This window comes from Ailuropoda melanoleuca, chromosome 16, assembly GCF_002007445.2.
Source record: "Ailuropoda melanoleuca isolate Jingjing chromosome 16, ASM200744v2, whole genome shotgun sequence".
Lineage (NCBI taxonomy): Eukaryota > Metazoa > Chordata > Mammalia > Carnivora > Ursidae > Ailuropoda > Ailuropoda melanoleuca.
Genome location: NC_048233.1, coordinates 79,858,223 through 79,870,371, shown reverse-complemented (window position 1 = coordinate 79,870,371; position 12,149 = coordinate 79,858,223). Strand labels below are relative to the sequence as shown.

General features: G+C 36.9%; 1 protein-coding gene across 8 annotated transcripts in view; it reads right to left on the bottom strand.

Annotated features, from left to right (window-relative positions):
- The window catches only part of LOC105242248 (olfactory receptor 10V1), a 79,820-nt gene that overhangs the window by 55,861 nt on the left and 11,810 nt on the right, over nt 1-12,149 (bottom strand). For 7 of the 8 annotated variants that reach the window (XM_034645805.1, XM_034645802.1, XM_019810360.2 and 4 more), the window contains exons 3-4: nt 11,477-11,568; nt 2,175-2,334 (exon numbers count right to left, since the gene is read on the bottom strand). The gene's annotated coding sequence lies outside the window, so the exon portion shown is untranslated. Of the gene's footprint in view, nt 1-2,174; nt 2,786-6,098; nt 6,218-11,476; nt 11,569-12,149 lie in introns of all 8 variants that reach the window. The other variant, XM_034645800.1, reaches the window with a different exon arrangement.

The window sequence follows — 12,149 nt, the reverse complement described above, 5'->3', positions numbered from 1 at the left end:
GAATACACCAAGGTTTGAGTGATTTGCCAAAGGTCTTCTAATGGCAAGTATGCTAGCTACTCTAATTTTTTTATGCTTCCTTTTCTGTAAACCAATAATAGGACTATCAGGGAAGACTGCATATCCAAATAAGTAACCTGACTTGCCCAGCAACCTAAATTCATGTTTAAATTTAAGTTTGACATTATTTTCATTAAAAAAGTAATCCATAATTATTAAAGTATTTAAACAGATAAAAATAAAATGTTCTTTGAAAAACAACTTTATTCCCAGCACTGAAAAACAACTTTATTCCCAGCTTTTAACATTTTGTTAAATTTCCATTCGATCTCCTGTACAGCATATTTTTAACATACTTGCAATTACACATTATCTTTTTTCACTAAAAGTTATATTCATTTCCTATGTCATTACAAATCTTTTATAGACACAGTTTTTGATAACTAAGATTCTACCATGTTCTTTTTTTTTATCTAAGACTGTTTTTGTCTTTTTTTCTGTGTTCATGAAACTTTGTTTCTTAAATTCCACATACAAGTGAAATCATATGGTATTTGCCTTTCTCTGACTTTCTTATTTATACTTAGCATTATACGTTCTAGATCCATCTACATTGTTGCAATGGCAAGATTTCATTCTTTTTTATGGCTGAGTAATATTCCATTGTGTATGTATACATATATATATCACATCTTCTTCATCCATTCACCTACTGAAGGACACTTGGGCTGCTTCCATAATTTGGCCATTGTAAATAATGCTGCAATAAACATAAGGATGCTTGTATCTTTTCGAATTAGTGTTTTCACATTCTTTGGGTAAATACCCAGTTGTGGAATTCTATTTTTAATTTTTTGAGGAACCTCCATACTGTTTCCCACAGTGGCTGTACCAGTTTGCATTCCCACCAATAATGCACAAGGGTTCCTTTATCTCCATATTCTCGCCAACACTCATTTCTTGTGTTTTTTATTTTAGCTATTCTGACAGACATGAGGTGATACCTCATGGTGGCACCTCATGGTGGCTTTGGTTTGCATTTCCTTGATGATAACTGACATTGAACATCTTTTCATGTGTCTGTTGGCCATCTGTATGTCTTCTTCGGAGAAATGTCTGTTCATATCTTCTGCCCATTTTTAATTGGATTGTTGTTTTTGGTGTTGAGTTGTATATAAGTTCTTCATATATTTTGGACACTAACTCCTTATGGGAGATGCTATTTGCAAATATATTCTCCCATTCAGTAGGTTGTCTTTTTGGTTTGTTAATTGTTTCCTTTGCTGTGCAGAAGTTTTTATTTTGATGTGGTCTCAATAGTTTCTTTTTGCTTTTGTTTCCCTTGCCTTAGGAGACATATCTAGAAAAATATTACTATAGCCAATGTCAGAGAAATTCCTGCCTGTGCTCTTATAGAATTTTATTTCTATCATATTCTTAAGAAATTATTTGTTCAAGAGATTGTGGCTATGCTTTTTTTAAAAGCATCTCAGGGGCACCTGGGTGGCTCAGTTGGTTAAGGGTCTGCCTTCAGCTTAGGTCATGATCTCAAGGTCCTCAGATTGAGCCCCCATCATCGCATCATTGCTGTGGGCAGGCTCCCTGCTCAGTGGGGAGTCTGCTTCTCCCTCTCCCTCTGCCCCTCCCCTTGCTCATGCTAGCGAGCGCGCGCGCTCTCTCTCTCTCTCGTGCATGTACATGCTCTCTCTCTCTCAAATAAATAAATAAAATCTTTAAAATTTTTTAAAATTATCTCAGAGATAGATCCTAAAGTGTGTGATATCCAGGAGATTAAATAATCCACTCAAGGGAGTGAATGGAAATATAAATGAAAGAAAGGTAGCCAGGCGTTGATAACTGGTGAAGCTAAGTAATGGGTACATGGGGGTTCACTGTACTCTTCTAGCTGCTTTAATATTTTTGACATTATCCATAATAACAAGGTTTTTTAAAGAAGAAAAACCTCTCATCATGTGACTGGGAAAATGTGGTAGATTTAGGCTGTTGTTTTCAATTCTTTCCTCACTCCCTCTGCCATGTAACCCTGCAGTGGCAGAGTAAAGGCTGCTTCCGTTGACATTGGGCATGTGACTCTCTCTGACCAATGGAATACTAGTGGGCAGGATGGCACACAGGTTTCAGACATGCTTCATTAGTTTGACTAATCCCCTTACCTTCGTGTATCACAATGAGGAAGGCATGCCACCAAAGCAGCTGACCCGTCAATCCCAAAACAAGACCTGTGCAGCAGACCTCAACATGATCTAAAGCCTGGATCCAAGCGTAGCCAGCCTGTAACATGAATCAGAGCTGCCCCAGCTGACATTAAATCACCTGTATAAAAAAGTAAAATATAAGAAAATCACATTTTTATTACGTTCAATTGCCAGCATACAGCATATCATTAGTTTTTGATGTCATGTTCAATGATTCATTAGTTGCATGTAACACTCTGTGCTCATCACCACGTGTGCCCTCCCTCAATACCCATCACATGGTTACCCCATCCCCCCACCCACCAAGAAAATAATTAAAGAAATACAAGTCACTAGGTTTGGGATTTTTTTGTTATATGACATTTATGCAGCAATTGCGATTAATACAGAGAGTCAAATCATTCCCCAAAACTGGACATTTTAGATATTTCCAGTTTATAATAATACATACAATAAACATTGTTTTTTTACATAAAGCTTCTCCACTTCTTCTGGTCATTAAATTCAGGTACAATGTTAGGATGCTGTTTAAAGAGGTAGGCTGAACAGTTTTATTGGTGGATACTCTTCTAAAAAGGAAAATTATGAAAAGAATTAAAACAAACTCATTCTTCATTTCTTGATTTCAGAAACATTGTAAGTATAGTTTTTGTTTTCTTTCTTGACATTCAAAAAGATTCTTTCCTATTCTTTGTAGGGCTTGGTAAAACTAGTTCTTCTGTTATCTTTCTCAGGTTCTTTTCTTTCTGCCCCAAAGACCAAAGGCCAAAATAGTACAGAAGGACCACCCAGTGTTGAGGTGGTGGGCTCCAATGCAAATACAAAGAATTTTTAGTCTGATTTTCTAGAGATTGATCTCTCTTTATGTATATATCCTGTATGTTCAGTTTACAAAAATTGTAAATGAACCACTGAATCCCATCTGTAGATCCATTATTCACCTGGAAAACTCAGGAATAGGTGGCCAACTCCTAAATGAGCCAAAAGGCATTACGGTATCTATGAACAATGGAATCCAGTATCCCATGTTGCAACAACTTGTGAATAATTACTGGAGGAAAAATTCTGGGGCTTCTACTGAGTCATTACTCTGATGAGAATTCTCATTGTTCTGATGAAAATTCCAAGTATGTTTTGTTATCGTATCCAAAACAAGGAGGGAGTAAAAGTAGGGAGAGAGGGAGGAGAAGAAAGGGAAGGAGGAAGAGAGAGGGAAAACCAGTAAAGAGAAGCAGTTCTTGTTGTCCCTGGAGGTCAGGAAAATCACACACACACACACATTTTTTTTTCAAGAGCTAATACAGTAGTTTCTAGAGAAGGAGAAGAAAAAAGAATGAGGAGGGAGGATGAGGGGGTGGGGGAGAAGGAAATGAAGAAAAAGAAAGGGAAGTGGGAAAAGGTTAGAGTTAGGGTTGGGGGCCAAGGGGTGTGTGTGTGTGTGTGTGTGTGTGTGTGTGTGTGTGTGTGTGTGTAACATCTAACACATAACTGCTAGACAAAAAGGCTAAGTCACAGAGGATCCTGGCTAGCTTCTCAATTATTCCAATTAATGATATGCACTCGCAATGCGATTTTACGACAGTGACCCTCACAGTGCAGGTCCCAGGACCGGGAGCTTCTGCATCACCCGTGAACCCGTTACAAATGCAAATGCTCAGGCCCCACCCCAGGTCTACTGAATCACTAGTAGGAGAAGGTGGGGTCCAGGGATCTGAGTTTTAACAAGCCTCCCATGTGATTCTGATACATAATACAGCTTAAGATCCACTACATCAAAAACTAAGGATGTACTGTACAGTGACTAACGTAACATAATAAAAAATTATTAAAAAAAAAAAAAGATCCACTGCTCTAGAAGGTAGTCCAGTTGGGAAGGGATCAACATTTGATGGCAATCCCCAAATCTTTACCATCTGTTCCCCATCCTCATTCTCTTCCTGAGACCAGAGCTGGCAGGGTTACTATCAACACCAGTCTCAGTAATTTCTCTGGTTATTAGATTCAAAGTGTTGGAAATTCTTTGACCCCCACCCCCTCCCCTCTATGTTGTGACTTCCATGTCAGTTCCATTTTCAAAGCCTTTAATGTGACATTCACATATGTTCTACACCTGTTCTACCCAGTGGCCAGTCTGGAACCTGGAAGGTGGTTTATCTCTTAGTTCCATCTAAGTCCTCAAAGTCTCTAGTGTGCTGTTTGGAATCCTTTCCACCCGTTTGTGACTCAGGGCTGAGCCCAGGAATTCATAAACAACTTTATCAGGTCACTTTCCAGAGCTCCTCCTTCTGTAAAATCTCCCTGGTACTTTCCAGTTCCCTGGGTTCTCCTGCTTGGTCAGAAGGCTGAGGCTTTATTTACCTACTCTGACTGCACCCAGGTCTGAGTCCAAATAGCAGGAAGACGGGAGAGAAAAAAAAAATCCACTTGGGTTCACCTTCTCTTCCAGAGACAAGTTCTTTGACTGAAGAGAAAGGTACCTTCCCCCCCTGAGTTTTAGGTGCATGTGGGTCCCACTGCTGTCATTGTCACCAGCAGGAGATCCCTTTCTCACTCTTCTAGTCTGAACTAGATGGTTCCTCTTGGAGCCCTGTCTATCCAAGCCAATGTACACTTCTGGGTTTCAGGCTGCCCTGAGTCCAGGCCAGGGGACGCAGGAGAGGGAACAAAAAGGGCAAACCAACCACCAGTTCAGCTGTCCTCCCAATCTGGCCTTCTTTCCCAAACTACCTGTTACTATTTGCTTATCCTCAAATAGCTGCTCCTTGCTTTCTGTCCAAGTTTTTTAGCTGCATTCAGTGGGAGGGACAAGGTAGATGATGCCTACTTCATTTTACCCCAAACCAGAAACAATGAAGGTATTTCTTTTTTTTTTTTTATAGAACAAAAAGCTATCTCTCTATAATTTCTTCTTGCTGGGTTTTGTTTTACATTCTGGGATTTCATAAAATAGAGCTTTTTTTTTGGTCCCTTTGAAGGTCTCTGTATCTTCAAGTTTCCTGTTCTTAAAGTTAAAATGGAAAGGATAGAGGTTTTATAATTTATGTTGCTTATTTTATGGTACGTTAACTCAAACCACAGGTTAAGTTGGTAGATACACTTGTGAAATATCCAAGTTCAGTTGCTTTTTTTAATCTCCATTTAAAGTTGAAAAGCAGACATTACACAAAGTTTCTTTTCTATCATGAGATATATCAGGATTGGTGGGACTCTTATACCTGGAGATCATCTTAGTCGCTGCCCCCCCCCTTAAAAATGCTTCTTATTTTGGCTTAGAGATGAGCCCCATGATCACCCATTATGGTCTCATTCGTCCTCCACCTAAGTTCTGCGACAGCACTGGTCCCTGGTTCCTGGTCTCCTAGAGAAGAACATAGTTTGCATTCTTTACGGCTTTTGGCAATTCTATATTAACCTAAACTTTTCTGTCCTACTGAAAGCTTCAATGGCTCTGGGCTCCAGGAAGTCCAATTCTTAACCCTGATTTGTTCAACTTGCCTAAAACATATTTACTATCTGATTCTTAAGTTGTTCCAATCGTTACTACAATGTGACACGTTCATCTTGGTCTCTTCTACAGTGTCTATACCTAGTCTCCCGACCTTTTCCTATTGTCTCTTAGGCTCTCATTAAGTGATGCCATTTTCCCGTGAAGTTTCTTTTAAAATCTCTTGTCTTGAGGTATCCGGGTGGCTCAGTCTTAACCAACTGCCTTTGACTTGGGTCATGATCCAAGGGTCCTGGATGGAGCCCCTACATCATTGGGCTCCCTGCTCAGCGGGGAGCAGGCTTCTCCCTCTCCCACTGTCCCCACTCATGCTCTCTCCCTCTCTGAAAAATAAATAAAATCTTAAGAAAAAAAAAAGATAAAATCTCTTGTCTCACCAAGAGCAGTCCGCATTCTGTTCTGAAGTTCTGCACCTTTGGGGGACAGTTCCTGTGGGTTCCTGTTTATTGTCTCCTCCTCTCAGGTCAGTTGCTCACTTTAAATACTAGTACATCTTCTGGCACAAAGAGGACACTCAAAATAAATATTTGTTGAACAAAAATCTACTGTGAGTCCCATGAATGAGCACAGCTTTCCAGTCTAAAGTAGTTCTTCTCATATCACCAAGTCTTCTTGGCTGTCTCATTATTTATGTGGCCAAGAAGATTGATTTAACAAATTATCTACTGAGTAACTACATGTGTAGAATTTTTAAAAAATAAATTCACTGTTGTTTTTGCCCTTAATCAGATATGTAGTCTAATAATTTTTAAGTACACAATTACCTATAAGATAACAGAAACAAGGTTTATGTAAAGAACTACAAAAGTTTAAAAATCCTATTCCTAAATACACTATTAGGATAGACTTTATGGAGAAAATACCTCTTTAAATAAGAATTTTAGGATAGGTTGGAGTTTGATGGCAAGTGACCCTAGGATATGTCTAGTATAATGGCAGTGAGATGAGCAAAAACATGTAGGTGGGAAAGTATAGAACCTATTTAGGAAATGGCCTGATTAAAATACAGAGTAAAATTGAAATTCTGCTGAAAAACCAATGGAATTTAAGAAGAAAAAAATTTATAGAGAAGGTCTTGAATGGTAGGTAGGATTTGGCTTTTAAACAGTAATGTAACAGTGGGCTACAGAGCAGAAAAATAACATGAACAATTTTAATATATAATAAATCACAATATGGAGAGATTTCATATTTGGGCAATTCAGAGATATTATGTGAGGACCTACAATATAACAGATACTGTGCTGTATGCATTAAGTGGACATTAGTTGTTTTTTTTTGTCTGCCAAAAAGAGCTTAATCCAGATACAAATAATTTGAGCGGATGAGACATATGACAGTGTTACAAATTTGTATGGAATACATAATAGGTTGAAACATAAGATCCTCTAAAACATTCTAGACCATTCTATTGTGAACAAAGTAGCAAAATTCACTTTTGATGCCAGTGAACTTTTATATCATCCAAGAGATATACAATGATTTTTCAATCCCAACAAAACGCTAGAACAAATTTAAGACATATTTACCAAATAAATTTGGAGCTATTGTCAAATATATAATAGAAAAATTGAGTTTGCTGTCATGCCTCTAAAAACACAGTATACAATACTCTTCAGAAAATTGCTGACGATATAAATAAGGATATAGTTTCTAGAATGCAAGCCAAAGACATACTTTAGAAAATATCTACTTTTAAATTCACTTTTCCAAGTTATAATTTGGCATAATATTTTATGTAAATTAATATTTTAAGCAATATAATGCAGGCACCAAAATTCATTGTACATAATGCCCTTGGAAGCAATGAAAAAGACCAATAAATTGTTTCAAAAAAAAAAAAGTAACCACAATATATATTGATTCCAAGTAAATTTTTCAGAATCTCTGAACATGATGGCAACTTCTCCTACCCAGAAAATTAAAGGGAAAAAAAAAACAAAACCAAAAGCCAGGAGCAACATGCATTTCAACTATGAATTGTGAATCTTACAATCAGCTCATCAATTTCAAAGCAATTTATTGTTTTTCTCTATTAAAAACAACAATATTACCTTTCAAAGAAAGGTTTATACTCCTAAGAGAATTTTGTGGTCTTTTCTGTATCTGACTGGACATGTGTAATTTAAAGAATTATGAAGAAAGTGAGCTACTGTAGTCATATGTCAAACTTTACCTTGAAATTGAATGAGCGCAATAAGGAATGTGTCATTAATATGAACTCAGTGTATCGCAGAATTGAAAATCTTAAATAGTTTTCTAAGCTCTAGTATGAGATTCCTGTTTTAATAGTGCAATATATTTACAGTAATAATTTACTAGGCACATTTTCAAATACTATCTAGGTCTCAGGATTTTTTAACTCCCGTTTTTAAACTTGCCAATATCAGTTCTAGTGGAGAACATAGCTTCCAAAATACAATATTTATTAAAAACTTAAGGTCTACAATGGCATAAGAAAGATGACTGTCAAACCTAGTGATGGCTTCTATAAACCAGAGATACTAGAACTGGTAAGCGTTGAAATACTCAGAAAAAGTTTGTTTCCATGGAAGCAAGAGGTATAAATATTTTGTAAGAAATTACTAAGACAAATTCCATATGATTTCACTTATATGTAGAATCTAAAAAACAAGACAAAGGAACAAACAAACAACAACAAAAGAGAAAGAGACTCATAAATACAGAGAATAAACTGGTGGTGGCCAGAGGAGAGTGGAAGTAGGGGGATGAACGAAACAGGTCAAGGGGACTAAGAGGTACATACTTCCAGTTATAAAATAAATAAGTCACAGGGATAAAAAGTACAACATAGGAAACACAGTCAATAATATTGCAATAACTTTGTATGGTGACAGGTGGTGACTACACTTTTCGTGATGAACATTTTGTAAGATATACAACTATTGAATCCTGTTGTACACCTGAAACTAATATATGTCAACTGCACTTCAATTAAAAACAAAAATTAAAGAAAAAATAAAAAATTATTATATCCAGTACGATTTATTGTAGTTAAAAATTCAATTTTTCTATTATTTAAGTTCAGTAATTTGATCTGTATACTTTATACACGTTGTGTCCTAATTGTGAATGAAAAACAAATAATGCGCTGAGCTTAACATTTTAACTTGAAAAAGAAGCACTTTCTTCTACCTAAAAGCAGCTTTATAAGCCAAGTGACCATGAAAATGATCCTCTTCTAAAGGTTAAATGATCAAGAGAAATATAGACTCAAAAAGACAAAGGGTGGAAAGAGAAAAGGTTACTAGAAAGTTTTAATTAAATTAAACCAAAAAGCTTAATTAACAACAAGTAGTAACAATTACTACAGCCACAATAATACAGACTAAAGCCAGCTTACTATAATAAACGAAAAAGGACTTTAGGTTATGAAATCTGAATTTCAGCCCTGGCTCGAATACTATCCATTACGTAGCCTGGATGAGCTTCTATCGACCAATCTGTAAAATGGGAATGATCATTTCGACCTAACGAGATAGTGTGAGAATAAAAGAGCAATGCAAAAGCACTTAGGAAACATTACATATTATAATATGTGCACATTTTACACATATTTTACATTATTTTTAAATTAATATGTTTCTAAATCCATAAAAATTTGTTCATCTCTTTTTCTCCAACACTCCTCTCCCTTTTTTTTTATTTGAACTCAGGTTAGTTAATCTATAGTGTATTATTAGTTTCAGGAGTACACCCTTCTTTAATAAAGAACATTTCTAAGTCTCTTAAAAATAAGATATTCCCCTATGGTGGTAGTGATACCAAACCAATTTCTGAGAGAAGAAATAATAATGATTCAAGAAGCTTAAAGACATAACTTAAAGATATGTCTACACAACTTCGGAATATATGAACAGCAATGAAATATGCTGTTAATCCAAAATTTTGCCTTCATCCTACAAAATATCAAGGGGCTTGCTTCAAGATAATCAAGTGTTCCAGAGATAAAAAGTGCAGCAAAGGGAATATAGTCAATAATACCATAATAATGTTGCATGGCGACAAATGGTGGCTACACTTAGGGCAGTGAGCACTGAGTATGTATAGAATGTCGAATCGATATGTCGTACACGGGAAACTAATATCCCATTGTTAATTATGCTTCAATACAAAATAATAATAATCAGATGTCTGATTCAATTTCTCAGCCCTTTACTAGGTGATTAGGTATATTCTTTATTATCTTTTTTTTTTTATGAAAATGACACCAGTGATCTTATTCCAGAAGAAAGACTATTCTGATGGTTGTTTTTTGGCTTAATGACACTATCATGGAAAATAACACCCCAGAACTATTTTTAAAACCATTGAGAAAGGAGATGACTTGATCAAGGCAAATGACCAATGAAATATAAGTCAATTCTTTAAAAGCTACTAAACAATGGATGATAAAGGTTGTTTGTTTTCCTTGCTTTGAATTTCTAAGGGCTATAAATCACTGTTGGAGATGAAACTTGACTGGTGGATTGTGAAACTCTCCTAAGACACCAGGCTCCAAGGGATAAATGCCTCACTTGAACCAAGACACAGCAAGATGCAAGATTGCTGAAGAGACACTGTGCTTGACAGAAATCACTGAAGGTGAGTGTGGCTTCTGGGAAGGAGGAGCCATGACAAGGTCTGTGCCACGACGCGGCACTTGTGTGTGGACAGGGATCTGGGGACACCCAGGGGAGGTTGGTCCCAAAGGTCCCTGCAGAAGTTGTAAAGGCTTGAGGATTGAGGGAAATCTTTAGAAATAACACTTGGATTTGAAGATAGTAACTCCTTCCAGAGGAAGGTAAGTTCTCAGCCAATTCCAGCATCTCTCCCAGCTGCTTTGTAGGGCATCAGACTCCTCACCTATGTGCTTAAGAGCCAACTCTGAAGATTATAGCAAAGGAGATATACCACCAGAATTCTTGATAATAAGAGGATTCTAATTATCCTTTAGAATAATAAATATTCTGTCTCTGTCTTTGGCCTTTGTAACATCTGTAAAAGTGTGGAAGACTGGCTGCACCGGGAAAATTTTGATCGATGTTTTGACTTTCTTTCCAGGTAATCAGTGACTTACAGACCTGGCATTTATCATGGGTTCTTGTTCTCATGATTTAGTCCAAGCAAAGGCAGACGAAGGGGATCAAAACAGTTTTATTGTGCATTGAACAATTTCCAGTTTGGGTTCAGAGCAGAAAGACATCTGACAACTCAAAAGAAACAGACCTGAGAAACTATGCATCCAGTCACAAGAATGGCAATGACCATTTCATGAGTAAATAGGCTAATGCCTTAACATCCCATTATTTAACACAAATCTGTGTGGTCCTAAGGAATCAGGAAGAAATTCTTTTGGCTCCAGCTCCAAGATTCATAATATTCTGGATAACTTCCCTACTATTTTTCATCTCTTATGAGGATTGCAATAAGACCCTACATTGAACTACTCCTTACAAGAACATTAAACTATCCAGACAATGCTATATGTTCTCCCTTTCCCTCGTATAGACAAGCAAGAAATCATTCATTCATGCATGCATTCAGTCTTATATTGCCTCCTGTATTCTGGTACAATGATAGGTGCTGGGTGTACAACGGTATGCATGAGATATGAGGGCCATGAGCCCCTCCTTCCTGGAGAATGCGAAGTAAGACAAAATATAACGTAAATAGCCTAAGTCATCAATTATAGTTATTAAAATTCAGAAAGGTCAAGATTTACACTGGAAAATTCGGACGGAATTGGAAATACCTTTATAGTCACCGGATTCCCTCATGGGACTTGATTGTCCTGGTTCAGAATGGAGTAATAACAATGCCGCATCAACATGCTTATACTTTGTCCTGTGGAGGTAAATCAGATGCAGGAAGACATGTAATTGTACATAGAGAACTAAAAACAGGAAAACATGATCACCAAAGATTTTGTATAGTATTTTATCAGAGTAAGAACATGGTGTCTATGGCAAGACTCACACAGGCCATTAGTACAGCCTTTCAAAAATCAATTTCGGCAGTGGCTAGCCTGGAATGACAATACCACCAGACACTGTACAAATCACTTTATAGTCATTCTCTCATTTAATCTTTACAACAACTTTATGGGATAGATGTTGATACTATTTGCATTTTGAAGATGAAGAAAGTGAAGTGCACAGAAAGAAACTTTTCAAGGTCACACAGGTGGTAAATAGCAGAGACAGATGATGGTCCCAAGGGCTTCTCAACTCCGGTACTTCAAATTCTTAACTCTGCTAGGCTTTACTGCCAATTCTGCAGACCAATCAGTATGATGTGTTTTTAGGAACCAGAGATTGATGCTTTGGGTGCCTGTAAGCACAGCTTTAATTCTGAGATAATATAACCTCCTTAGAGGCTAAGCCAAGTTTCATCAAGTTTTTATTTGAATTAGTATTTTTAGAGTA